The sequence below is a fragment of the Somniosus microcephalus genome, chromosome 9 (assembly GCF_052327205.1).
Source record: "Somniosus microcephalus isolate GS21.2 chromosome 9, FLI_Smic_1.0, whole genome shotgun sequence".
Classification (NCBI taxonomy): domain Eukaryota; kingdom Metazoa; phylum Chordata; class Chondrichthyes; order Squaliformes; family Somniosidae; genus Somniosus; species Somniosus microcephalus.
The window spans coordinates 151,423,472-151,450,061 of NC_140995.1; positions in this window are offsets into that span (position 1 = coordinate 151,423,472).

Below are 26,590 nucleotides of genomic sequence, written 5' to 3' on the forward strand. Positions count from 1 at the left end.
GAGTATAAGGATTTTAAACTCCTCATATTACCTCAGTTGTGTGTGAACTTAATATTAGGCTTGGACTTCCAGTGTCAGCATGAGAGCGTTACCCTTAAGTATGGTGGATCCCAGCCTCCGCTCACAGTCTGCGGCCTTTCTACTTTAAACGTAAGCCCGCCTTCTTTGTTTGCGAACCTTGCTCCTAATTGTAGACCTATAGCGACTAAGAGTCGACGGTATAGTTCAGAAGATAAAACATTTATAAAAGAGGAAGTGGAAAGGCTTCAACGGGAGGGAATCATCGAACACAGTGGTAGCCCGTGGCATGCCCAGGTGGTGGTGGTTAAAACTAATGAGAAGTAAAGACTTGTGGTCGATTATAGCCAGACTATAAACTTGTATACCCAATTAGACGCCTATCCTTTGCCTCGTATTTCTGAGATGGTGAACCAGATAACTCAGTACCGCGTGTTCTCCACCATTGATTTAAAGTCTGCCTACCACCAACTCCCCATCAAAATAGAAGACCGACCTTATATGGCCTTCGAAACTAATGGGCGCCTGTTCCAATTCCTTCGGGTGCCCTTTGGAGTGACGAATGGGGTATCCGTCTTCCAACGGGAGATGGATCGTATGGTGGATGAATACGCGTTGGAAGCAACATTCCCGTACCTGGACAATGTTACCATCTGTGGGCGTGACCAACGGGAGCATGATCAAAATCTCGTGAAGTTCCTAGAGACTGCAAAGAGGTTAAACCTGACCTACAACGAAAACAAGTGTACCTTCAATACTACACGTTTGTGTATTCTTGGTTGCGTTGTGGAGAATGGGGTAATCGGGCCAGACCCTGAAAGATTACGCCCACTTAAGGAATTACCTTTACCTCACACTGTAAAAGCCTTAAGAAGGTGTCTGGGATTCTTCTCGTACTATGCCCAGTGGGTGGCTAGCTACTCAGATAAAGTCCGACCTCTTATTAAGTCGACGTCTTTTCCGCTATCGGCGGAAGCTCAGGAGGCTTTCCTTAATATCAAACGGGACATTGAGAAGGCAGTGGTATGTGCCGTGGATGAGAAGATCCCATTTCAAGTGAAAAGTGATGCATCTGATTTTGCGTTGGCAGCAACTTTTAACCAAGCTGGTAGACCAGTAGCCTTCTTCTCTCGTACATTGCAAGGACCAGAAGTTCGACATTCTTCAGTGGAAAAGGAGGCACAGGCAATTATTGAAGCAGTCAGGTATTGGAGACATTATCTCGCTGGCCAACGTTTTACGCTCATTACTGACCAGCGATCTGTGGCCTTTATGTTCAACACTAAGCAGAGAGGCAAGATCAAAAATGATAAGATTTTAAGATGGCGAATAGAACTGTCAACATATGACTATGATATTCAGTACAGGCCTGGAGTATTTAATGAGCCATCGGATGCTTTGTCATGAGGAGTATGTGCTAGTCTAGGTACAGATAAGCTTCAAAGTCTCCACGATGCACTCTGCCACCCTGGGGTTACCAGAATGAACCACTTCATTAAGTCCCACAATCTACCCTACTCTATTGAGGAGGTCCGGACAATGACCAGAACCTGTCATGTTTGTGCTGAATGCAAACCCCGCTTCTATAAGCCGTCCGAGCCAGCTCATCTTATTAAAGCAACTTGACCATTTGAGCGTTTGAGTCTCGATTTTAAAGGTCCCCTTCCATCGAGCGACCGTAATGTCTATTTTCTTAATATTATAGACGAGTACTCTCGGTTCCCTTTTGTTATCCCCTGTCCGGATGTGACTAGTGCTGTTGTAATTAAATGCCTCTGCCAACTGTTTTCCTTGTTCGACATGCCTAACTATATACATAGTGATAGGGGTTCTTCCTTTATGAGCGAAGAATTACGACAGTTTTTGCTATCGAAGGGGATTGCAACGAGTAGAACTACCAGCTATAACCCTCGTGGTAATGGGCAGGTCGAGAAAGAAAATGCGACAGTGTGGAAGGCTATCGTACTGTCTCTGAAGTCGCGAGCCCTGCCGACCTCTCACTGGCAGGATGTCCTGCCAGATGTGCTGCATTCCATAAGGTCTCTTTTGTGTACAGCGACGAATGCCACCCCTCATGAAAGGATGTTTAGTTTTCCAAGAAAAGCTACTAATGGAGTATCGTTACCCACATGGTTGACGACCACGGGCCCTGTGTTGTTGCGCAGACATGTGAGAGGCCACAAGACTGATCCACTGGTGGAGGAAGTACAACTCCTCCATGCTAATCCCCAGTATGCGTATATTCAATATTCGGATGGGCGAGAGGATACGGTCTCTATTAAAGACCTTGCACCTGCTGGAGCTCGAAAAGAGTTCGACTCTGAGAGTAGAGTTTTCAATCGTGGTATTGGACCTTCAGAGACACAAACCCTCAGTGTGGAAAATACTGATGATTCTGGGAATTCGAATGAACCGGAGTTAGTACTCCGGGAGGAGCGTCAGCAAGAGTTACGTCGTTCCCAGAGGATTATCAGACCACCTGACAGACTGAATCTATAGCAGGGGGTGAATGTGATGAAATAACTGTGTTCTGATATTTGTACTTGCACTTGTAATGTCTGGAATGTTCCACTAGGGGGAACCACTAATGCTCCTCCCTGGCCCCGCCCCTCTTCTGGTATGTTCTACCAAGGGCTCGGTCGATGATGGACTCTGTTAACTCTGCCATGATTCTTATTTAATAAAAGGCTTCTGTCTTAAGCTTTAACTTCGGATTCGGGCAGTTATTTGGCACATCACCCAAGCCCTGCTCCCGATCACTGACCCAGGCCCCCTCCCGATCACTGACGCCGGCCCTGCACCCGATCACTGACCCAGGCCCTGCTCCCGATCACTGACCCAGGCCCTGCTCCCAATCACTGACCCCGGCCCCCCTCCCAATCACTGACCCAGGCCCCCTCCCGATCACTGACCCAGGCCCCCCTCATGGTATAAGTTTTTGTTGCATGTTTTTTCATCACATTTGTGAAGTGCTTTGGGACATTTTACTATGTTAAAGGAGCTATATAAATGCAAGTTGTTGTTGTTGTTTGGTCCTCAGAGCATAAGCTACAGCTGTAATCACAAGATGAACACTACCAACATCACCTGACTGGATATTATCTTAATGAATCATCATCTTCACGCTATAGTTTGATATCTATGACTGCTCCAGGAACTGATGTTTCTCCTCACTTAGTGGCATGCTTCTAATATACAATTGTATTGATTCACTGTCATTGCTCAGGCACATTGAACAAAGATTGAATTTTTTTTTTTAATGTTTCTTTGCAGTTGGATCAGGATATAATCTTCTTAAGTTGCTATTAAATTTTGAAATATTTCCCTTCTTACACAAAATCCCAACAACCTATCCAAAAACTGTTAAGCAGTGTAGCCACATTTTTATTTGTAGACCATGCATCACTTGCAATCCTTGTCCTATTTATTTTGTAAGGAAATAATTCCCCATAATGTTTAACAACTTGGGCTCCTGTTCAACAGGGAACAATGACTTGAACTGTTGAATTCACAATAGTGTTGGCTATTTCTTTAAGTCTGCCATCTGTGCCTTTGTTGGGTAAGTGTACAGGGATCAGTTCTCAGAAAATGTAGTGTATGTACCCGTCTATCTTTAAGGGAACTATTGAATGTAACCGTTCACCTTTAAGGGAACTACTTTTGGTGTGGCACTAGTTGTTTGGCTTCTGTATACTGTAATACCGATAGTGACCACACCAGTATATAAGTGTTGTGGCATGATTGCTGGGGCAGATTCGCCCGGACCTTCGAATAGTAAAGACCTGTTTGTTTGTTACTTCTGAAGTCTGTGTATTTATTAACTGCACAACCCACAGACTTTACAGTGGCAACGAGTCCGATCATACCCTGCGGCAAGATTACCAAAAGCAACGAAGAGCGTCGAAGAGAGACAACCGCCCTCGTCGTGCTACCAAAGGAAAACACGAGGCTGCAACAACAGAAAGCAGGAAGACGAACAACAAAAGCTGTATCAGCAACAGGCACTGACTACCCTTCTGCCATGGTGCGGAGTGAGCCGACCAGCAAGAAACAAGGCGGCCGAAGAGACTGTGAGTAGGGGAAGGTGTAGAAGTATCTGGAGGATAAGGGCAGAGCACTCGACCTCGGTCGAGGGGGAGCTGTGCGGCCAAAAGTCGGGTCCAACGGCGTCGGGTGACAGCCGGACCGCGATCGGCGGGAAAAATCCGGGCAGCGACCGCAGCCACGAAGCGCTGAGCCTGCGAGTAGGCGCGGGAAGAGAAACCCAGCCGCAGCCGGGGAGGGAAACACCGGTCTGCGAGAGGGCTGGGGAGGCGAACGGGAACCGTGCGGGTGAGAGCCGGGTGCGGAGAGAGAGACTGCGAGGAGCCAGTCCAGCGGCTGAGCTGTTCTCCACCAACGGGGTACTCAGAGCCGGCAAAACCGAACGTGCGGGAGTGGGTGAGAGACACAGCCGAAAACGGGGTGTGAGACTGCGCGAGAGCCAGTCCAGCGGCTGAGCTGTTCTCCACCAACGGGGCACCCAGGGCCGGTAGCACCGAACGTGCGGGTGAGAGAGCGACAGAGCCGGGTATGGAGAGAGAGACTGCGCGAGAGCCAGTCCAGCGGCTGAACTGTCCTCCGTTAACGGGGCGTACCCAGCGCCGGTAGAGCCGTGCGGGCGGGAGGAAAAGACATAGCCGAGTAAGGGGAGCTGTGCGGTAGCCAGCCAGCGGCTGAACCTGTCCGCTGTGGGGGAAGCGTACCCCTTCCACCGGGAAGAAACGCGGGAAGCCGCCATTAGGCGGAGAAGACGCCAGAAGCGGGAAACCGCCATTGAAGTGGGCGGGGCGAGAAAGGAAGAGCGGGAAACCGCCATTTTCGCGGGAAAACCGCCATCTTGATTGACATACCGCCATTGAAGTGGGCAGGGAGAGAAGGAAAGAGCGGGAAACCGCCGATTTCGCGGGAAAACCGCCATCTTAGAAACAAACAAATAAATAAGTATACTTAAAGAAATACTGGTGCTGCTCCCAAGGGAAGAAAGATGCCTAAGCGAGGGAATATTAACGACTTTAATTCTGAAATAGAAGACTGGGCCACGTACGTGGAACGCATAGAGATCTATTGCGAAGCCAACAAAATAGAGGAAGACAACAAGGCGATAACATTGCTAAACTCGATGGGGGCAAAAACATACGGGCTCTTGAAGCATCTAATAGCACCAAATAAACCAGCGGATCAGACCTTCGAAGAGATTGTGGCTGTGCTGAAGGACCACTTGAACCCCACACCGCTGATGCTGGCTGAACGATTCAAATTCTACGCAAGAACGCAGAAGAAAGACGAAAGCAATGCGGAATACTTGGTCGAACTGCGTAGGCTAGCGAAATACTGCCAGTTCGGAGGGAATCTGACAGAAGCGCTGCGGGACAAGTTCGTATGCGGATTGTCCAAAGAAGGGATGCAGAAGCGACTACTGGAAGAGAACGACCTCACACTGGACAGGGCTGTCCTTATAGCTGCATCGCACGAAGCCGCAGCGAAAGGAACGGCGGAAATGCAACTAAAGGCGGCGGCACTCGGGGTGGACCAAATTACTTCAAGCACAACAAAATGCTACCGTTGTGGGAAGACAACGCATGACCAGAATCAATGCTGGTTTAAGAACCAAGAGTGTAGGAAGTGTGGCAAACTGGGTCACATCGCGAAGGTATGCCGGTCTGGGAAAAAGACCAATAATCAAAGGAAGCCACCACCAGAAAAGTACAACAAGGTACACAAGGTGGCTGAGAAGAGTTCAGACGAACAGAATTCAGACTCAGACCCAAACAACCAGGAGCTGGGTAGTCTGAGAATCCACAATGTGGGTAAAGCAACGGCTCTACAGGCCATCTGGGTCATACTAAAAATAGCTGGAGTCCAAGTAAGAATGGAGCTGGACACTGGATCAGCTCTATCAGTCATCAACCGAAGGGACTACCACCGGCTATTCTCTCACATACCTTTAAGAAATACCAAGTTCGTATTACAGACATACACGGGGCATAACGTATACCCCGTGGGGAAAATAAGAGTCAAGGTGAGAGATAGGGGTAAAGAACACCCAAGAATGAACTTGTACGTATTATCTGAGGGAGGACCACCACTTCTAGGACGGGAGTGGATTAAGAAAATAGACATGGAATGGCATTACCTAAAAGCCATAATGAGGGAGGACTCGGTGCAAGCTATTAGCTCAGAGTCTGAAATGGATGATGATAAGACCAAGTCGGAAATGGAAGACAAGGCTAAAAGGGACTTGCCGACGATGGGAAAGAAAACGAAGACATGCAGAAGGACTTATGGTACCAAGAAGAATAAAGCTGCAGAGCAGAACTCCAGGTTGACAGAGAATTCTGAGCCTGTTCAAGCAAAGGATTCATCCATGACGGAAGAACACCGAGCTCGGACGCAAACTTATGTCAAAGTACGACAACAATTAGAACAGTTGAGTGACCGTCTCGTACAGGAGATGAAAAATATGGAAAAGTTCTGGGACACCGAATGGGGGAACCTGGAAAGACTACAGAGACAGCTAGCTCAAGCAGAGAGCGACCATAGAGCCATCATGGTCAAATACCAATCACATTCCCCTGATACTGTTCAGGAACTAGAATATTTACAGAATGAACCAAAGGAAGAGGAATCTTCAGGGAGCCAGGATTTTATTCCAGTTCTTCTCTACGACTCCTTACAAGCAGAGTGTGAGAAGTTGAAAGAACAGTATGAACAGGCCCAGGCTACAATTCTGGAGGGGGTTAACTCGGCAGCCTCCGAAAAGCTAGTTTCAGTAGAAGCATATGAACAACTAAAGGTTGAACATGAGCAAGAAGTCCAAAGGCTGCAGGAAATTCTTGATGAACTCAAGGCCAAGACAGACTCATCGATAGAAGCTCCATCCATAGATGAGCAATTAGAGGTGAAAATCATGGCAGAGCATGAAAGACAGGATGTCCAAGAACTTATAAAAACATTGAAGGACACCCAAGACAAGTATGAGGCGGCAATGACCGAGGTTCAACAACTTGAAGAACAGATTCAACTGGGAATCCTTTCAGTGGAAGAACAGGACACTGTAAGAATGGTCCCTGAACATGAACTAGAGAGCATCAGGGCGCAACTTTGCCGAGCGCTGAAAGTCAAAGTTCAAGAGGAACGTAAGGTGGAAGTATTGGAGAAAGAGGTGGATGAAATGGAGAAGACTCTGATCCACCGTGTTCCCAGTCGGCCAACTCCTTCATAAGCTGAAGGACAAGACTCGGCAAGGGGAACAATCTGAACACGAGCTTCAATCTTCAGGGGGAACGAGTTCGGAGCTCTCAAAAGTCACGGAGATAGCTGAGGTGGCAACACAAATTTACAAGGATGCCAAAAGTACATTGAATCACGTCAAGGTGAACAGAAGAATGTGGAAACCGTTATTTCAGTAGAAGGGTTAAATAGCCTGATAACGCAATTACCGATGGAAAGGAAGGTATTGAACTCACAAATGAGGTCCGTCGTGAAGGAATGGCAGATAACCCAGGAAGAGCGGGATGAATATGAATGCATGAAGAAGGCTTTTCAAGAAAGATGTTTAGGGAAGGAACCACCGTCAGCTAACGTCCAGACGGGTGAGGAGGAAGAAGAAGTCTCTCTCGCTGGCCTAACTCAGGACGAACCTGAATATTACCATGACCTGTTGAGTGACACTGAATATTACGAGGATGTGGTCTGCCCAGCTTGTGATGAAAACTCTCAAAGTGCTGAAATCCGGATGAAGCACTTAAGGTCTAAGGAACATAGAGAGTTGGTGGCGCTACAGCTGGCAGCCGAGAAAGGAGCTCCGAGAGTTTCAAAAAGGCAGAAAAGAAAAAGAAGAAGCAGAAGATAATAACTGTCTAAAATATTAGCACTTCTACCATTCCAGGCGGGACATTACGAAAGGAGCTAAATTAGTTGAAAAACTGGAAAATGTCAAGACAGCCAGTTGGTTGTAAAAGTCCGCACTGCTGGTTCAACAGGACGAAAGTTCAAGCTGTTACGTCAAGAAAAAGGCTATGGAGGAGTCACGCTAGCCAGGTGAACCGGCTACACCAAAGAAATGTTGTTCGGAACGAGTCAAGATCAGAGACTGAATCTATGAACTGTTTCCGCAGAGACTGAACCTGTGAACTGTTTCCACCGAGATTATATTTGTAAATTGTTTTATATGACATTGACTCCACCGAGATTATATCTGTAATTTGTTTTATAGGAATTTGAAGATATGTATGTTTAACGGGGACTCTGTAAGTAATAAGCTAAAAAGGGAGGATTGTAGTGTATGTACCCGTCTATCTTTAAGGGAACTATTGAATGTAACCGTTCACCTTTAAGGGAACTACTTTAGGTGTGGCACTAGTTGTTTGGCTTCTGTATACTTGATATACCTATCAATTCGTCCAATAAAAAGCGACGAGTTAGGAACGTAACTAAAGGTTTTTATTGACTAAATAACAGAGCCCACCCTCGTGGGTGATCGGGTCCAACAAGGAGGAATACCAGCCAGTCGACTACCTTTATACCTGGGCAGGTAGGTGGAGCCATGGGCGGAGTCGGAGGTGGTCAGCCCAGGTATAACAGCGCGACAAGAGGCGACCTCGTATAGTGATACAACAGTGAGAACGGTGATAACAATACAACAGTGATAACTATAGTGTAACGATAGTGAACGATAAAAGTGGTTTACCACATTCACCCCTTGTTTAGATTTGAGTCCGGCGGGGTGAAGTGTACTACCAGTTCTGGTATGTCAGTCTGTCCGGAGGCCTCGTAAGCCTCTCCGATCGTCGCAGCGGCGGTGCTGCATTATCCGGTGTTAGTGCTGGTGTCTGCGTGGTCGGCGAAGGCTCGTGGGGTTCCGGCATGCCGTCTACCTGGGCTGGAATTGGGGGGGTGGTGGGGGGGGGGTAAAGGTGGTGTCTCCGGAGTGCCCGAGGGTGCGAGGTCTCGTAAGGAGACAGTGTCCTCCCGCCCGTCTGGGTAAGCCACGTAGGCGTACTGGGGGTTGGCGTGCAGGAGGTTCACCCTCTCGACCAGGAGGTCTGTTTTATGGGCCCTCACGTGCTTTCGCAGCAAGACGGGCCCCGGAGAGGTCAGCCAGGTTGGTAGAGTGGTTCCCGTAGTCGACTTCCTGGGGAAAACAAACATTCGTTCATGGGGGGTGGCGTTAACGGCAGTGCAAAGTAGTGACCGGATGGAGTGCAGCGCTGTCGGGAGGACTTCCTGCCAGCGGGAGGTTGGGAGGCCCTTAGACTTTAAGGCTAAGAGGACGGCCTTCCATACCGTCGCGTTCTCTCTTTCCACCTGGCCGTTCCCTCGGGGGTTGTAGCTGGTGGTCCTACTTGCTGCAATACCTCTCGCTAGTAGGAACTGACGGAGTTCCTCACTCATGAAGGAGGAGCCCCGGTCACTATGTATATAGTTCGGGAACCCGAACAAGGCGAAGAGGTCGTTCAGGCACTTGATGACCGTGGTACTGGTCATGTCTGGGCAGGGGAAGGCAAAAGGGAAACGGGAGTACTCATCAACGATGTTGAGGAAGTACACATTGCGGTCAGATGACGGTAGAGGCCCCTTAAAGTCGATGCTCAGGCGCTCGAAGGGGCGGGTGGCCTTGATCAGGCTTGCTCTGTCCGGCCTATAGAAGTGCGGTTTGCACTCGGCGCAGGTCTGGCAGTCCCTGGTCATGGTCCTGACCTCCTCGATGGAGTAGGTCAGGTTGCGGGCCTTAATGAAATGGTAGAGTCTGGTGACCCCGGGGTGGCAGAGGTCGTTGTGGAGGGTCTGAAGTCTATCAATATGCGCGCTGGCGCATGTAATTCGTGAAAGAGCATCAGGGGGTTCGTTCAGCTTACCTGGCCGGTACAAGATATCATAATCGTAGGTGGATAGCTCGATTCTCCACCTCAAGATCTTGTCATTCTTGATTTTGCCCCTCAGCTTGTAATTAAACATGAAAGCAACCGAACGTTGGTCGGTGAGGAGGGTAAATCGTTTGCCTGCCAGGTAATGCCTCCAGCGCCGTACCGCCTCCACAATTGCCTGGGCTTCCTTCTCGACCGACGAGTGTCGGATCTCGGGGCCCTGTAGGGTCCTCGAGAAGAAGGCCACCGGCCTCCCCTCCTGGTTAAGGGTAGCGGCTAGGGCGAAGTCGGATGCATCGCTCTCCACTTGGAAGGGGATGGACTCATCCACTGCGTGCAATGTGGCCTTGGCTATGTCTCCCTTGATGAGGGAGAAGGCCGCGCACGCTTCCTCCGTGAGGGGGAAGGATGTGGACTTCATGAGGGGTCTGGCTTTGTCCGCATAATTGGGCACCCATTGGGCATAGTAGGCGAAGAGCCCCAGGGTTCTCTTAAGTGCCTTAGGGCAGTGGGGGAGGGGTAGCTCCATGAGGGGACGCATTCTTTCGGGGTCGGGGCCGATGAGTCCGTTCTCTACTACACAGCCAAGGATGGCAAGGCGCGAGGTGTTAAACACACATTTCTCCTTATTGTAGGTGAGGTTCAGCCGTTGGGCTGTACGGAGGAATTTCTCCAGATTCACGTCGTGGTCCTGCCGGTCGCGGCCGCAGATGGTGACGTTATCTAGATAGGGGAATGTGGCCTGCAGTCCGTTCTGGTCAACCATCCGGTCCATCTCCCTTTGGAAGACCGAGACCCCGTTGGTGACACCGAAGGGGACCCTAAGGAAGTGGTATAGGCGCCCATTCGCCTCGAAGGCGGTGTACTGGCGGTCCTCGGGGTGGATAGGGAGCTGGTGGTAGGCCGACTTAAGGTCGATGGTCGAGAATACGCGGTATTGTGCAATCTGATTGACCATGTCAGATATGCGGGGAAGGGGGTATGCGTCCAGCTGGGTGTATCTGTTTATGGTCTGGCTGTAGTCGATGACCAGGCGATTTTTATCGCCGGTCTTAACGACCACGACCTGGGCACGCCAGGGGCTGTTGCTCCCCTCGATGATGCCCTCCTTCAGGAGACGCTGCACCTCAGAGCTAATGAAAGCTCTGTCCCCAGCGCTGTACCGCCTGCTCTTGGTAGCGACGGGTTTGCAGTCGGGGGTGAGGTTAGCGAACAGGGAAGGTGGCGGCACCTTGAGGGTGGATAGGCTGCAGGTGTTACGCGGTGGGCGGTTTAACATTCGCTGGTTGTCAACTGTGAGAGGGGGGAGGGGTCCACCGTATGCTAGGGTTACACTTTGGAGGTGGGATTGGAAGTCCAGCCCTAGTAGGACGGCAGCGCAGAGCTGGGGGAGGACGAGGAGTTTAAAATTTTTATACTCTGTGCCCTTAACCGACAAGGTCACAGCACAGTAGCCGTTAATGTCCGTGGCGTGGGACCTCGATGCCATCGAGATTCGGTTGCGCGTTGGCAGGACAGGGAGGGAGTAGTGGCTCACCGTGTCTGGGTGGATGAAGCTCTCCGTGCTTCCGCTGTCGAACAGGCAGGTCGTGGCGTGGCCGTTTACTTTGATGTCCATCATCAACTTGGACAGGTGGTGTGAGCGGGCTTGATCCAGAGTGACGGAGGCTAGTGTGTAGGTAAGCGAGTCGTTGTCGTCTGCGGGCGAGGCGGTCGTCAGGTCCGGGGGCTCGGTGGCAGTCGGGCGTGGTGGGTAAAATGGCGTCTCCCACGAGGTAGGACAAAATGGCGGAGAAGATGGCTGCCCCCATAACTCACATGAGGCACTATTGGGGTCGGTTGCCTTGATCAAAGATGGCCGCCCCATGACTCACGTGTGGGGATGCTGGCCTCAGTTGCCGTGAAAGAAGATGGCCGCCCCCACAGTTCGCATGAGGCACTGCTGGCCTCTGAAGATCCGCTCCTGCAGGCCTTAGAGAAGTGGCCTTTCTTCCTGCAGGTTGAGCAGGTAGAGTTCCTGGCTGGGCAGCGCGACCTCGGGTGCTTCTCCTGGCCGCAAAAGAAGCAGCCGGCGGCCCGATCGCGGGTGCCCGATGTCGGAGCCGGTACCGGGGGTGGCGGGCCCGGTCGGGTCCGGGACGCCGACGCTGAGGTAGGTCCCGGGGGCGGCGCTGCGAAGGGTATTGCGGTAGGGGTCGGGCCCGAGTCCCAGGGTCGCGAGCAGTACCTGGAAAACGCCTCCTGGTCCTGATGGGCCACCTCTAGGGAGAGAGCGAGGGCTTCAGCTTTGTCCAGGTCGAGGTCTTTAGCTTCAAGCAGTCTTTGCCGTGAGTAGTCGGACCGTAGGCCTTTCACAAAGGCATCGCGGATATTATCTTCCGTATTTTCAACAGCCGTCACCGCTTTAAAGTCACAGTTCCTGCCGAGTGCTCTTAGCGCCCGTAAAAATTCAGCTACAGACTCTCCTGGCTGTTGCGGGCGGGATCTTAGGAGGTGCCTGGTGTACATGTAATTTACCGGGCTCCGGTACTGCTGTTTCAGTAGGTTGATAGCGGCCTCGTATGTAGTCGTATCCTGGATGAGTGCGTATACTCTCGGGCTCGCTTGGGCGTTCAGAAGTCTTAGTTTGGATCTCTGCGGGACGCCGGATTCTTCCAGGTAGGATTCGAAGCAGTCCAGCCAGTGTTTGAAGTTGAGGGCTGAGTTTGCTGCCTGTGGGTTTAGATCCAGGTACGGTGGTTTGAGGGCTTGCAGCCAAGCCGGCTGGCGTGGCTGGTGTAGCCCGGTGTCTGAAGGCTGCTGTGGCTGTGCTTCTGGGAGGGCTTCTGGCTGGTCAGTAGCAAACATCTTTAAAATTTAGTCAATAAAATTGATATACCTATCAATTCGTTCAATAAAAAGCGACGAGTTAGGAACGTAACTAAAGGTTTTTATTGACTAAATAACAGAGCCCACCCTCGTGGGTGATCGGGTCCAACAAGGAGGAATACCAGCCAGTCGACTACCTTTATACCTGGGCAGGTAGGTGGAGCCATGGGCGGAGTCGGAGGTGGTCAGCCCAGGTATAACAGCGCGACAAGAGGCGACCTCGTATAGTGATACAACAGTGAGAACGGTGATAACAATACAACAGTGATAACTATAGTGTAACGATAGTGAACGATAAAAGTGGTTTACCACAATACTGTAATACCGATAGTGACCACACCAGTATATAAGTGTTGTGGCATGATTGCTGGGGCAGATTCGCCCGGACCTTCGAATAGTAAAGACCTGTTTGTTTGTTACTTCTGAAGTCTGTGTATTTATTAACTGCACAACCCACAGACTTTACAGAAAACGCACACACCATACTCCTCCACTTCTGCAATGAAATGATCAATTCCAGACCGACCACACTCGTCATCAGCTGCAATTGCTTCAGCCCAGTCCCATTGGGAATCTTGAACAAGCCTGGCCGTTGCTTTACTATGGTAAAGATCATTTGGAATGGTTCTTACAAATGCTGCAAATTTAAACTTGCCATTAAGAATCGCAGCAGATGAAGAATAAGCAACCTGAAAAAGTATTCAAAGTAAATCAGCTTCACAATGAACCCCTCTACTAATATATTTAATGTAGATTATTTACAGTTTTCTCACCTTTTGAGCTATTAGCGTCAGTACCTTTAACTAATGGGACTCTGAGGGAATGTAAAGATTTATACTAGAGAGTTGATTTTAAAAATGCTTGAGGGAGTACGCATGTCTTTTGGGGGATTTTTCACTGTGAAAGATTGCACTTCCCCTACATGTTATTTTAAAAGTTCTTTTCAAACAGTTCTGGAAGGCTGACATACATGACAGATCAGTTTAACAAGAAAAACATGGCTCTTTTGTAAGGAGCTGTGGTCTTTAAACTGTCTCTTTGGCTTTGTTTTTATCACACCATGTCAATCTCTGATACATTGACGGCAAACGGTCAAAAAGATATTCTGAATTTTAAAGAGGGAAGCAAAATAACTTTCCAAAGGTAACAATGTCCTAACGTAAAGATTTTCATTAATTAGCATGGCATGGAGTTCTCAAGTCAGCTGTGCAAGAACTTGTATTTCACTTATAATGGCCCTGAAATTAGGATCGGGAGCTTGCCACGCGTGCAAGCCCCCGATGTGCACTTACCCGGCGCGCTGACATTTTAATCCTGGCCCGCATTGCATTTCCTCTCACTGGCCCGCTTGAGGTCCTGCCGCGCTGTGCGTGCGTGACCCAGCGGCGTACTTAGTGCGATGAGCCGGCTGGGATCACGTGAGCACAGGGCAACCAATGGGAGGTTGCAAAAGTTCATTCATCACTTTGAGAGTAAGAGCTGTCAAACTCATGAAAACTCCTGGCCCCAAAACACTACTTAAACTTGAAAGAAAATTAAAAAATACATTGCACTACTTAAATGAACCATAAATAACTGTAAAAAACTATTTTAAACAATAATTTTAACATTTGAAAAAAATTATTATATAAAAAATCGGGGCTAAAACTAAACTTACCTTACTGTAAATTCTTTAAAAATAATAAACCTGTGGAAAAAATTTTTATAAATTGTATTAATAGACCACTTACCTGTAAAACTAAGTACTTACGTGTGGTTTTTCAATGCATAAAAACCGGAGGCCTTTACACATGCGCAACTCTCTAAAAATAAAGGAAATCCAAGTCGCACGTGCAGACTCCTGCACGCACGTGTTCAGCCTCTTAACCCCTTGGGTCAGAGGAGAGGAAATGCCGGTTTTCCCCGCATGCGCTGTGCATGCTGAAAACCGGCAATTCCTCCGGGCACACGCGTGAGTACCCCATCCGTACTCACGCATTGGGAGAGGAATTACTGGGCCAATATCAATGAGGTATTGTTGGCACAACTTTTAGATCACTATTGCAATTTTTCTTAAAAGCATTTGGCAACAGAAGCTGCAAGATGCACACCCACCATGTCTTTGCTGAAAATAGCATGCAGCAATCCCATTAACATGTTATATAGTAGAAATTCCTATGGTAACTATGGGACCGATAGTGTGGCCCCCATGCTGTGGAACTGAGATTTCTACTTTTTGGGCACTGCACATGTTGCAGCCCCATAATGTGGGATCAATTGTTTTGCATACTCTCATGGTGCTGCAGATCATGCCTGACTCAGTGGTTGAACACTAAGGTTAAAGGTGAGTTTACATAGAATTTACAGCACAGAAACAAGCCATTCGGCCACACGAGCCTCCTCCCACCCTACTTCATCTCTTCTCTTCTAACCCTATCAGCATACCTGCTGTTGGCAGCTAGGAAAAGGCTGTTTTAATAGCGGTTGGCAGCAGATAACCCACCTTTGACCCCAGTGAACAATCAGCGTATCAAACTGATTATCAGAAGGCTGCTGCTGAGGGTGGGGGGGGGGGGGGAATGGCTGCAGCAAGGTCAAGCGGTAGAGCGGTCATATCTCCAGATACACCTCTAGCGGTTAGGCTACAGAAGGTGCTGGTCAGAAGAGTATTACTTTATGGTGGTGAGAGGCATCCTGCTGTGCGAGAGTGCCATGCATGAAGGTGGCAGAAAAGGCCAATGCCATTTCACCTGTCCACAGATTGTGGGAGCAGGTATGCAAGAAATTTGTAGATATCTGCAGAGTTTTCAAGGTGAGCTTCATCACAAGTTCTACAATATTGTCATACAACACCTGCTCACAGCACTTCATTGGAATTGTCATAGAGGGAAAATGACCAGCTCTGCCAACTGCTCACCTACTTTCCAAATGCGCACACCTGCCCATATTTCTACTGCCCACTCTGAAATGCTACTGTGGCCCTGAAATGTGGCAAGGTTCAAACTGCAAGGGCGCTGGCAACACAAACTCTGTACCATTGTTTCAGGCTGAACCAGACTGTTTGCAAACTCAGTGTCCTGTGCAACTCTGAAATGAGCTTCTACCCTCACCTTCACAAAGTCCTCCTTACTTCCACCTCTGTAATATCACCCATCCCTGCTCCAACTTCTGCTACTGAAGCCCTCATCCATGCCTCCATCACCTCCAGACTCAATTACTCCAGTATCTCCTAGCCAGCCTATCATCATCCACTATCCTTTAGCTTCAGCTCATCCAAAGCTCTGCTGCCTGTATGCTATTCCACTCCAAGTCCCGCTTGCCCATCACCTCTGTCCTTGCTGACCTACATTTGCTCCCAGACCCTGAACTCCTCAAGCTTAGGATTCTCATCCTTGTGTTTAAATCCCTCCATGGCCTCACCTCTCTCTACTTCTATAACCTCCAGTCCTGCACCACTCCCTGAACTCACCATTCCTCTGACTCTGGTCTATTGTGCATCCTCCCTTCCTTTGTCCCATCAGTGGTGGCTATGTCTTCAGTTGCCTAGGTCACACACTTTGAATTTGTTCTCTAAATCCCTCTGCCTCTCCATTTCCTTCTCTTCCTTTAAGATCATCCTTAAAACCCACCTCCTTGACCAAACTTTTGGTCACCCCTCCTAATCTCTCCTTTGGCTCATTGTCGATTATTTTTTCTTACACTTCTGTGAAGTGCCTTGGAATGTTTTTTGACATTAAAGGTGCAATACAAATGCAAGACAGGAAAGGGCTCAGCAAGCATAACACCCTTGAGCAATCTGCTCTGCAGAGTCTGGGTTTGGAGGCAATGAAGGAAGTGGGGGAAGGGGAAATGAATGTTAATGGCTGGAAAATCAGAAGTGCAGTAAATTGATCCCATCAAGTGAGACTCTGGCCCAAGTTTCGGGGTTTATATATCAAAAATAACAGAACAACAAAAAAAACAAATAATGGAGTAAATGCCATTATTTCAAATGTTACCTGAGGCACAAGATAAAGATTGAGCCTCCTTCTAACTGCAATAGAATTTTCATATAAGTCTCCTCCAAAGACTGGTTTGACACACCCTTATAATTGGTGTAATCACTGAGCACATCAACATTCTGACGAAAGGTCTTCGACCTGAAAAGTTAACTCTGTTTCTCTCTCCACGGATGCTGCCTGGCCTGCTGAGTTTTTCCAGCGCTTTCTGTTGTTATTTCAACATGGTTGTAGGCGACCTGAGAAATTTGAACTACAGGAAACTCTCGATTTATCGACACCTAAATAATCAGAAGTCTCTGTTAACCGGCAAAATTCAGGAGTAGGTTCAGGTAAGTTTTACTTCATATTAGTGGCCGTTCCTGGATCTGTGGCCATGTAACTGGGGTTCCTGCACCAGGGACGCCTGGATCTGTGGCCGTATACTGGGCTCTCGTACCTTTTACTATACCTCTCTGTAATCCGGACTTTTTCATAAACCGGCACCACGCCGGTCCCGTCGGTGCCAGATAAAAAAGAGTTTCCTGTAGTGAGAAACCTCATTGTTGCGTCACGGGCCATGATGCATCAGCACATGTGTCACAGATTTCATATCCAAGTTTTACACCAGGTAAGAGTGTGCAATTGTTAATGTCCACAATTGACTCTCAAAAAGAACCGAACTCCAAATCTAAATTTAAAAACACATCAAGCAGAAAGAGCTCAATTTACTTACTGACCTTAACCGGTTCAAATGTCCTTAATGTAACAAACTCTGCTGGTAATAAAACTGGAAATATAAAACAGGTCCATCAACATCTGAAAACAGAAAGGACATGTGAACAAGGGGTAGATTCTCACCAACTGAACCACCAAGAAAGCTTTTGATCTTCTATATTTTCAACAATTCTGTCCTGCCCATCTTTCACCGCATTACCATTCAGGATTGAAATGCACAGTGCACCATGATACCAAGATATGATTCCGGCTACAGTGTTTAATATTGGGAGTCAGGTTGACTACTTGATTTTTATATTATGGTGTTTTCATTATTAAATATTTGTCAAACAGCAAAGAAAGTGAGAACATTGCATTCTATTTCTGGAACAATTAAAAAAATTCGTTGTGAAAAGAATGTTCAAAATGTCAAATGTTCCAAATACAAAACACAAATGACTCAGCAGTACTGTACTCATGCTGCCTCCAGCTGCACTATGCATTATTCAGGGATGCAATACACTATTAAGTAAAATAGAAATGACTTAAAGGTATTTGCCTCCAACTAGCATACCAGGAAGTCCATTGTGAGTGTGGTAAACCACTGTTTGTATTCCTGTTTGTCCTGTTTGTATTCCACTGTGTACATGCCTGGACATGCCTCGGCTGACTCCTCCCACAGGTCCTAGTATAAAGGTGACTGCTCCCCAGCCCTTAGTATCATGGACCGGTCGACCACGCGAGGCAGACCTCCATTCTGTTGTTAATAAAAGCCTTTAGTTACTCTTCTAACTCTCAGTCTTTTATGAGTAATTGATAGCGCATCAATTTTATTAACAACATTTTTATAATGGAGAAGATCCTCACACCAGCATGCCTGGACTTAGATCATCGGGAGGCGGACTCATCCACCAAGTTTACTCACTGGCTTAAGTGTTTCGAAAAATTCCTGACCGCCTCCGAAGCAATCAAATCGGACGAGGACAAACTGGATGTCCTGACCTCCAAAGTGAACCACCGAGTGTACTCGGTCATCCAAGACGCGACCTCGTACGCGGACGCTATCAAGCTCCTCAAGGACCAGTACACGCGCCCAGTGAACGAAGTGTACGCCAGGCACCTCCTGGGGAGTCGTAAACAACAACCTGGGGAATCGACCGTGGAATACCTTCAGGCACTGTCTGTGCTTGGCCGGGCCTGTGGTTGTAAGGATGTAAAGGCCGCCGTGTACACAGAGGAACTTATCCGGGACGCTTTTGTAGTGGGCCACAGATCCAATTACACCCGACAGCGACTGTTGGAGCAGAGTAACCTCGACCTCAACAAGGCCTCTGAACTCGCACTATCGTTGGATGCAGCCTACCAGGGCATGGATGCCTACTCCTCTGCACTGTGGACGCCGCGGGGAATGACAGCCTGGGACACGGTAGGACCGCCTCATAGCGCCGTGCCACCCCAGCCACACCCCAACAACGGCCCAACTACCGCAGCAGTGTCCCAAGGCCAGACAGCAGTGCCCCAAGGCCAGAAATGCTACTTCTGTGGCCAGGCAAAACACCCCAGAGCGCGCTGCCCGGCGAAAAACGCGATCTGCTCGGGCTGCGGGAAGAAGGGACACTACGCTAGCATCTGCAGGGCCAAAGCCACCCCGAACCCCAGCAGCGCCGTGTGTGGGCCATGCGGGCCGCCATCTTGGACCTCCCCGGCCATGTGCGAATCACCGGTACAGCAGCCATTTTGGACGCCTCCAGCCACATGGGGATCATGGACGCCGCCATCTTGGACGACAGCCGGGACGCAGCAGGCCCCCGACACCGCCTCATCTGATACCCGCAGCGACACACCGACCCCTACGCTGGCATCCGTTACACTGGACCAAGCGAGACCGCACCAACTGGCCAGTTCCACAATGGACATTAAGGTAAATGGTCACGATACAATCTGCCTTTTTGACTCTGGGAGCACGGAGAGCTTCATCCACCCCGACACGGTGCGGCGTTGCTCTCTCCCAGTCCTGCCTGCGCAACAGCGGATTTCTATGGCCTCCGAGTCCCAGTCGGCGGACATCGGCGGCTACTGCGTGGTGACACTCGTAGTAGACGGGACCGTGTACGATCATTTTAAACTTCTGGTCCTGCCTGACCTCTGCGCTGCCGTCCTGCTGGGGTTAGATTTTCAGTGCCACCTTAAAAGTGTTACGATGGCGTACGGTGGACCCCTACCCCCACTCACAGTCCGCAGCCAGCAGCTTCCAAACTGCCCGCCGCGCACCAGGTGCAACCTCTCCACACTCAGAGTCACCCCCCCCCAACTGTTTGCTAACCTCACCCCCGACTGTAAGCCCATCGCCACAAAGAGCAGGCGATACAGTGCCGGGGACAGGGTTTTCATTAAAACCGAAGTGGAGCGGCTCCTGAAAGAAGGGATTATTGAGGGCAGCACCAGCCCCTGGCAAGCCCAGGTTGTGGTCGTTAAGACCGGCGAGAAGCAGCGCCTGGTCATCGACTACAGCCAGACAATAAATCGCTACACCCTGCTGGACGCCTACCCACTCCCCCGTATAGCTGATATGGTCAACCAGATCGCGCAGTACCGCGTCTTCTCGACCATTGACCTGAAATCAGCGTACCACCAGCTCCCCATCCGCCCTGAGGACCGCCAGTACACTGCCTTTGAGGCAAACGGCCGCCTCTATCACTTCCTTAGGGTTCCCTTTGGCGTCACCAACGGGGTCTCCGTCTTCCAAAGGGAGATGGACCGGATGGTAGATCAAAATGCGTTGCAGGCCACTTTCCCATATCTGGACAATGTGACCATCTGCGGCCGTGACTTGCAGGACCATGACGCAAACCTCGAAAAATTCCTCCGCACCGCCCAACTCCTAAACCTGACATATAACAAGGAGAAGTGCATATTCCGCACAAACCGCCTCACCATCCTTGGCTGTGTTGTGGAACACGGAGTCATCGGCCCCGACCCCGACCGGATGCGTCCCCTTATGGAACTTCCACTGCCCCACTGCCTCAAGGCCCTGAAGAGGTGCCTAGGGTTTTTCTCCTATTACGCCCAGTGGGTCCCCTACTATGCGGACAAGGCCCGTCCGCTGATCAAGTCCACCTCTTTTCCCTTGACGGCAGAGGCCCGCTTAGCCTTCCACCGTATCAAGGAGGACATTGCCAAAGCCACCATGCACGCAGTGGACGAATCCATCCCCTTCCAGGTGGAAAGCGACGCGTCTGACTTTGCCCTGGCTGCTACCCTCAATCAGGCGGGGAGACCCGTGGCCTTCTTTTCACGAACCCTCCAAGGCCCGGAGACCAGACACTCCGCTGTTGAGAAGGAGGCCCAGGCGATTGTGGAGGCTGTGCGTCATTGGAGGCACTACCTGGCCGGAAAACGATTTACCCTGCTCACTGACCAGCGTTCAGTTGCTTTTATGTTTAACAACAAGCAGAGGGGCAAAATCAAAAATGACAAGATCTTGAGGTGGAGAATCGAACTTTCCACCTACAACTACGAGATCTTGTACCGGCCCGGGAAGCTAAATGAACCCCCGGATGCGCTATCGCGTGGCACCTGCGCCAGCGCGCAGATCGATAGACTGCGGGCCCTCCACAATGACCTCTGCCACCCGGGGGTCACCAGGTTCTTCCACTTCATCAAGGCCCGCAACCTGCCTTACTCTATTGAGGAGGTCAGGACCATGACCAGGAACTGCCAAGTCTGCGCTGAGTGCAAACCGCACTTTTATAGACCAGACAGGGCCCACCTGATAAAAGCCACTCGCCCCTTCGAGCGCCTGAGCGTCGATTTTAAAGGGCCTCTCCCCTCCTCCGACCGCAATGTGTACTTCCTCAATATTATTGATGAGTACTCCCGTTTCCCGTTCGCCTTCCCCTGCCCGGACATGACCAGTGCCACGGTCATTAAATGTCTGAACAACCTCTTCACCCTGTTCGGCTTCCCCAGCTATATCCATAGCGACCGGGGCTCATCGTTTATGAGCGACGAACTCCGTCAGTACCTGCTAACTAGGGGTATTGCCACAAGCAGGACCACCAGTTACAACCCCCGGGGGAACGGACAGGTGGAAAGAGAAAATGCGACAGTTTGGAAGGCCGTCCTGCTAGCCTTAAAGTCTAGGGGCCTTCCAACCTCCCGCTGGCAGGATGTGCTCCCCGATGCGCTCCACTCTATTCGGTCACTGCTCTGCACTGCCACTAACGCCACCCCTCATGAGAAAATGTTTGTCTTCCCAAGGAAGTCCACATCGGGGACATCGCTACCGCCATGGCTGACGTCCCCAGGGCCGGTCCTACTGAGAAGACACGTGAGGACCCATAAAACGGACCCCCTGGTCGAGAGGGTCGACCTCCTCCACGCCAACCCCCAGTATGCTTACATCGCATACCCGGACGGGCGGGAGGACACAGTCTCCATAAGAGACCTTGCACCCTCGGGGGCCGCAGTAACCCACTACCCACTACCACCCCCCCCCACGATCCGATATCCAGCCCCAGCAGACGGCAGGCCTGTGCCCCGCGACCCGCTCGACATCTACGAGGACGACACGCCTGTGCCACAGCCTACGCAGGACTCGACGCCGGAAGCTCCACTACCCCTGCCGTCGCCACGCAGATCACAGCGGCAGACAAGACCTCCGGAGAGACTCCAATACACTAACTTTTAATACACTTCACCCCGCCGGACTCAATTTTAAACAAGGGGTGAATGTGGTAAACCACTGTTTGTATTCCTGTTTGTCCTGTTTGTATTCCACTGTGTACATGCCTGGACATGCCTCGGCTGACTCCTCCCACAGGTCCTAGTATAAAGGTGACTGCTCCCCAGCCCTTAGTATCATGGACCGGTCGACCACGCGAGGCAGACCTCCATTCTGTTGTTAATAAAAGCCTTTAGTTACTCTTCTAACTCTCAGTCTTTTATGAGTAATTGATAGCGCATCAGTGAGTATTACTCATTCTTGAAGAAGGCATCAGACGCCTTGCCCTACAATCCAGGTTTGCTCTGATTTACATTTTCTATACTGTATGAAATTGTTCTTTGTTCATTCTCAGGATGTGGGCATCGCTGACAAGCCTGGCATTTATTGCCCTGTTGAGATACCGTGGCAAACGTGGGAGTCGAGACCAGAGTTGATGGAACACAACTGCTTTCATTTACATCATGTCAAAAAGAGAGCTTGAAAAGCCCGCGCAACCACTTAAATACGCCCCAGACAGGATGTGCTCCCGGCAGCCTGTCCCTGTGGGAAACAAGTTGCCGGAGGAAAGGGCCCCCGGCTGGGGGCGGCTGCTGCTGGCAGTGCACCTGCGTAAACTGTCCGTGCCGCCGTGAGCGGATTATGTCCAATGGTGGCGTGTCGCCACAGAGCTCCCCCCAGAATCCGCTTAGGAGGAGTGGACGAGTCGTGACGGTGGTCTAATGGTTCTGCCGGAGCGGCTCTGAGTGGCCGCCGGTCTAGTTGGTGGGGCCGGGCGGTTCGCCGCCGGCTGTGCTGGCGGGACGGCCTCTAGTTGGAGGTCGGGCCACGGGGACCTGTTCCCCTGGTTCTGTGTGTGCTGGTTTGAGTCGGTCGATGGAGACTGTTTCGACCCTGTCGCCGAGTTGCAGCTTGAAGACCTTGTCCCCGGTTTGTAATACCTCGTACGGTCCGTCGTATGGGGGTCGCAGGGGTCCGCGGTGCGCGTCGTGTCGCACGAAGATGAAGCGTGCCTGCTGTAAGTTTGGCGGGACGTGAGGTGCGAGTTCGCCGTGTCGGTTGACTGGCGAACTGTTGAGCGGAAGAGAAAGAGTTGAGCCGCTGCTGTTCGGCCGACCAAGGCGTGGTAGCCTCCGGGAGGAATTCGCCTGGTACGCACAGTGGTTGTCCGTAGACTAACTCCGCTGCTGAGGACTGGAGGTCTTCCTTGACCGCGGTGTGTAGGCCTAGTAGCACCCATGGTAGGCAGTCAGTCCAGGTACTGTCCTGCAGGCTGGCGCGGAGTGAGGCCTTGAGTGACCTGTGGAAGCGTTCACACAGCCCGTTGGCCTGCGGGTGGTACGCCGTGGTTCGGTGGAGCGTCACCCCAAGGTTGCGTGCTGTGGCCGTCCAGAGTTCGGAGGTGAACTGGGCGCCTCTGTCGGAGGTTATGTCGGCCGGTACGCCGAACCTCGCGACCCAGGTGTTAACGAACGCCCTGGCGATGTCGGCTGTGGTGGTGGAGGTCAGCGGCACTGCCTCAGGCCAGCGTGTGTAGCGGTCGACCATCGTGAGGAGATAAGTTTGGCCTTGCGATGGCGGCAGAGGACCGACGATGTCGACGTGTACGTGGTCGAAACGGCGGCTGGGTACCTCGAAGTCTCCCAGGGGTGCTTTTGTGTGCAGCTGTACCTTAGCCCATTGGCAGGCGAGGCAGGAGGTGGCCCAAGTCCGAACATCTTTGCTGAGGCCGCACCAGACGAAGCGCTGGGAGGGGAGTTTGACGGATGTGCGGGAACCCGGATGGGAGAGCCCGTGGAGCGCGTCGAAGATGCGGCGGCGCCAGGTTGCAGGGACGACCGGCCTGGGTTGGCCGAGTGAGACGTCGCAAGTGACTGCCGTGGCTTCGGGCCCGTGCGTGACCTTGGCTAGGCGTAGCCCTGGCAGGCTGGTAGCCGCCGAGAGGAGGTCTGGGTCCGTGAGCTGGGCCGCTGCTAGTTGCGCGTAGTCGACCGCTAGGTGATTCGCGCAGATGGCGGGACGGGAAAGGCAGTCAGCGACAACGTTGTCTCTACCGGAGACGTGCTGGATGTCCGTGGTAAACTCAGACACGGCCGTGAGCTGGCTTTGCTGCCTAGCGGACCAGGGTTCGGTGTTCTTGGCCATCGCGTATGTGAGCGGCTTGTGGTCCACGTACGCGGTAAAGGGGCGGCCCTCCAGGAGGAACCTGAAATGGCGGACCGACAGGTGGAGCGCGAGGAGCTCGCGGTCGAAAGCAGGGTATTTGACCTCCGGGGGGCGCAGTTGGCGGCTGTAGAAGGCAAGTGGCTGCCACGCGCCATTGACCCACTGCTCGAACGCGGCTCCGACCGCATGGTCGGAGGCGTCGGTGGTGAGCGCGACCCGGGCATCGGCCCTCGGGTGCGCGAGCAGGGTGGCGTCGGCGAGCGCGTTTTTGGTGGCGTCGAAGGCGGCTGACGTGTCAGCGGTCCAGGCTACGGCCATCTTGCCGGATTTACCTCGGAGGGAGTCGTATAGGGGCTTCATGAGGGCTGCAGCTCTGGGGATGAACCTGTTGTAGAAGTTTACCATCCCGAGGAACTCCTGGAGGCCCTTGATGGTTTTGGGGCGGGGGAATTGCTGGACGGCCTGCACCTTGTTGGGCAGGGGGACGGCCCCAGCAGGGGTGATGTGGTGGCCGAGAAAATCGATCTCGGCTAGGCTGAATTGGCACTTCACCGGGCTGAGGATGAGCCCGTGTTGGGCTAGGCACCCGAACAGGATGCGAAGGTGTTCGAGGTGTTCCTGTTTGGAGGAGCTGGCCACGAGAATGTCGCCTAGATAGACGAATAGGAAGTTCAGGTCCTGGAGGACTGAGTCCATAAGGCGCTGGAAAGCATGGGCTGCATTCTTGAGGCCGAAGGGCATCCTCAGGAACTCGAACAGGCCGAATGGGGTGATGACGGCCGTTTTGGGGATGTCCGCGGGGTGTACGGGGACTTGGTGGTATCCGCGCACCAGGTCGACCTTGGAGAAGACGGTTCGCCCGGCCAGTCGGGCCGAGAAGTCCTGGATGTGCGGCACCGGGTATCGGTCGGGGGTGGTGACGTCGTTGAGGCGGCGGTAGTCCCTGCAGGGGCGCCAGCCTCCGCCGGGCTTGGGGGCGATGTGGAGGGGCGAGGTCCAAGGGCTGCTGGAGCGGCGGATGATGCCAAGTTGCTCCATGGTGGTGAACTCGGCCCGCGCGATTTCCAGCTTGGCCGGGTTGAGTCTGCGGGCGTGGGCAGAGACCAGGGGGCCAGTGGTGGGGATATAGTGCTCCACACCGTGTTTGGCGGCTTTGGCCGAAAAGGCCGGGTTAGTGAGGGCGGGAAACTCAGCTAGTAGTGCCGAGTAGTCGTCCGTGGCTCTGGTGAGGCAGTAGGTCATCAGGCTGGCCGAACGGGCCGGGGTGAATGCGCCAGGGATGGGGGCCATAGTGTTGATGTCGACGAGGCGGTGCCTCGGAATGTCGACAAGGAGGCCGTGGGCACGTAGGAAGTCGGCGCCGATGAGTGGGCAGAGGACCTTGGCTGTGAGGAACTCCCAGCGGTAGCGGCGGCCTGCGAAGTCGAGCGTGACCATGCGGGTGCCGTATGTGCGGATGTCAGAGCCATTGGCTGCGGCCAGCGTGATATCCCGTGTGCCGCGTTGGATTTCGAGGGCGGAGGCGGGGGTGATGCTGTGCTGGGCTCCTGTGTCGCACAGGAATCAGCGGTTGGTGCTGTCGTCGGTGACGTACAGTAGGGGCCCCTTTTGCCCCGCGGCCATCGTGGGGGCCGGTGCGGGGGGGGGGGGTTGAAAGTGCACGGTGGCGTGCAGCGTTGGGCCCTAGTGCCAAAACGGGTGTGGTAGTAGCAGTGACCCGGAGTGGAAGGGCGTCGGGCCTAGTGGGCCAGGGGGACCGCGTGGTCGTTGCCGTGAGGTCGGGCGCGACGTCGCAGGCGGTCTGCGCGGAGAGCAGCCGGTCGGCCTTTTCGGCTATCTCATTCAGGTCCATGGAGCCAGACTCCACAATGAGCGGGCGGATGCTGGCGGGGAGCTGCCGAATGAAAAGCGTGCAAAAGAGGGTGCCGGGAATTTTGTCGTCCGAGAGGGACAGCATGTGGGAAAGCAGGTCTGATGGTGAAGCGTCACCAAGGCCTGGGAGGTCGAGGAGTTGGCAGTTGCGCTGGTAAGAGGACGCCTGAAATTTTTTAAGAAGCGTGGCCTTCAGGTGTTCGTACTTGCCTTCCTTTGGTGGATCCTGCAGCGCTGCCCAAACCTTGAGGACTGTGGCATAGGTGAGAGAGGCGACGAGGTAGTCATACTTCGTGGCGTCGACTGTAATGCTTCTCAGCCGGAATCTGGACTCAGCTTGAACGAACCAGGCCTCGGCCAGG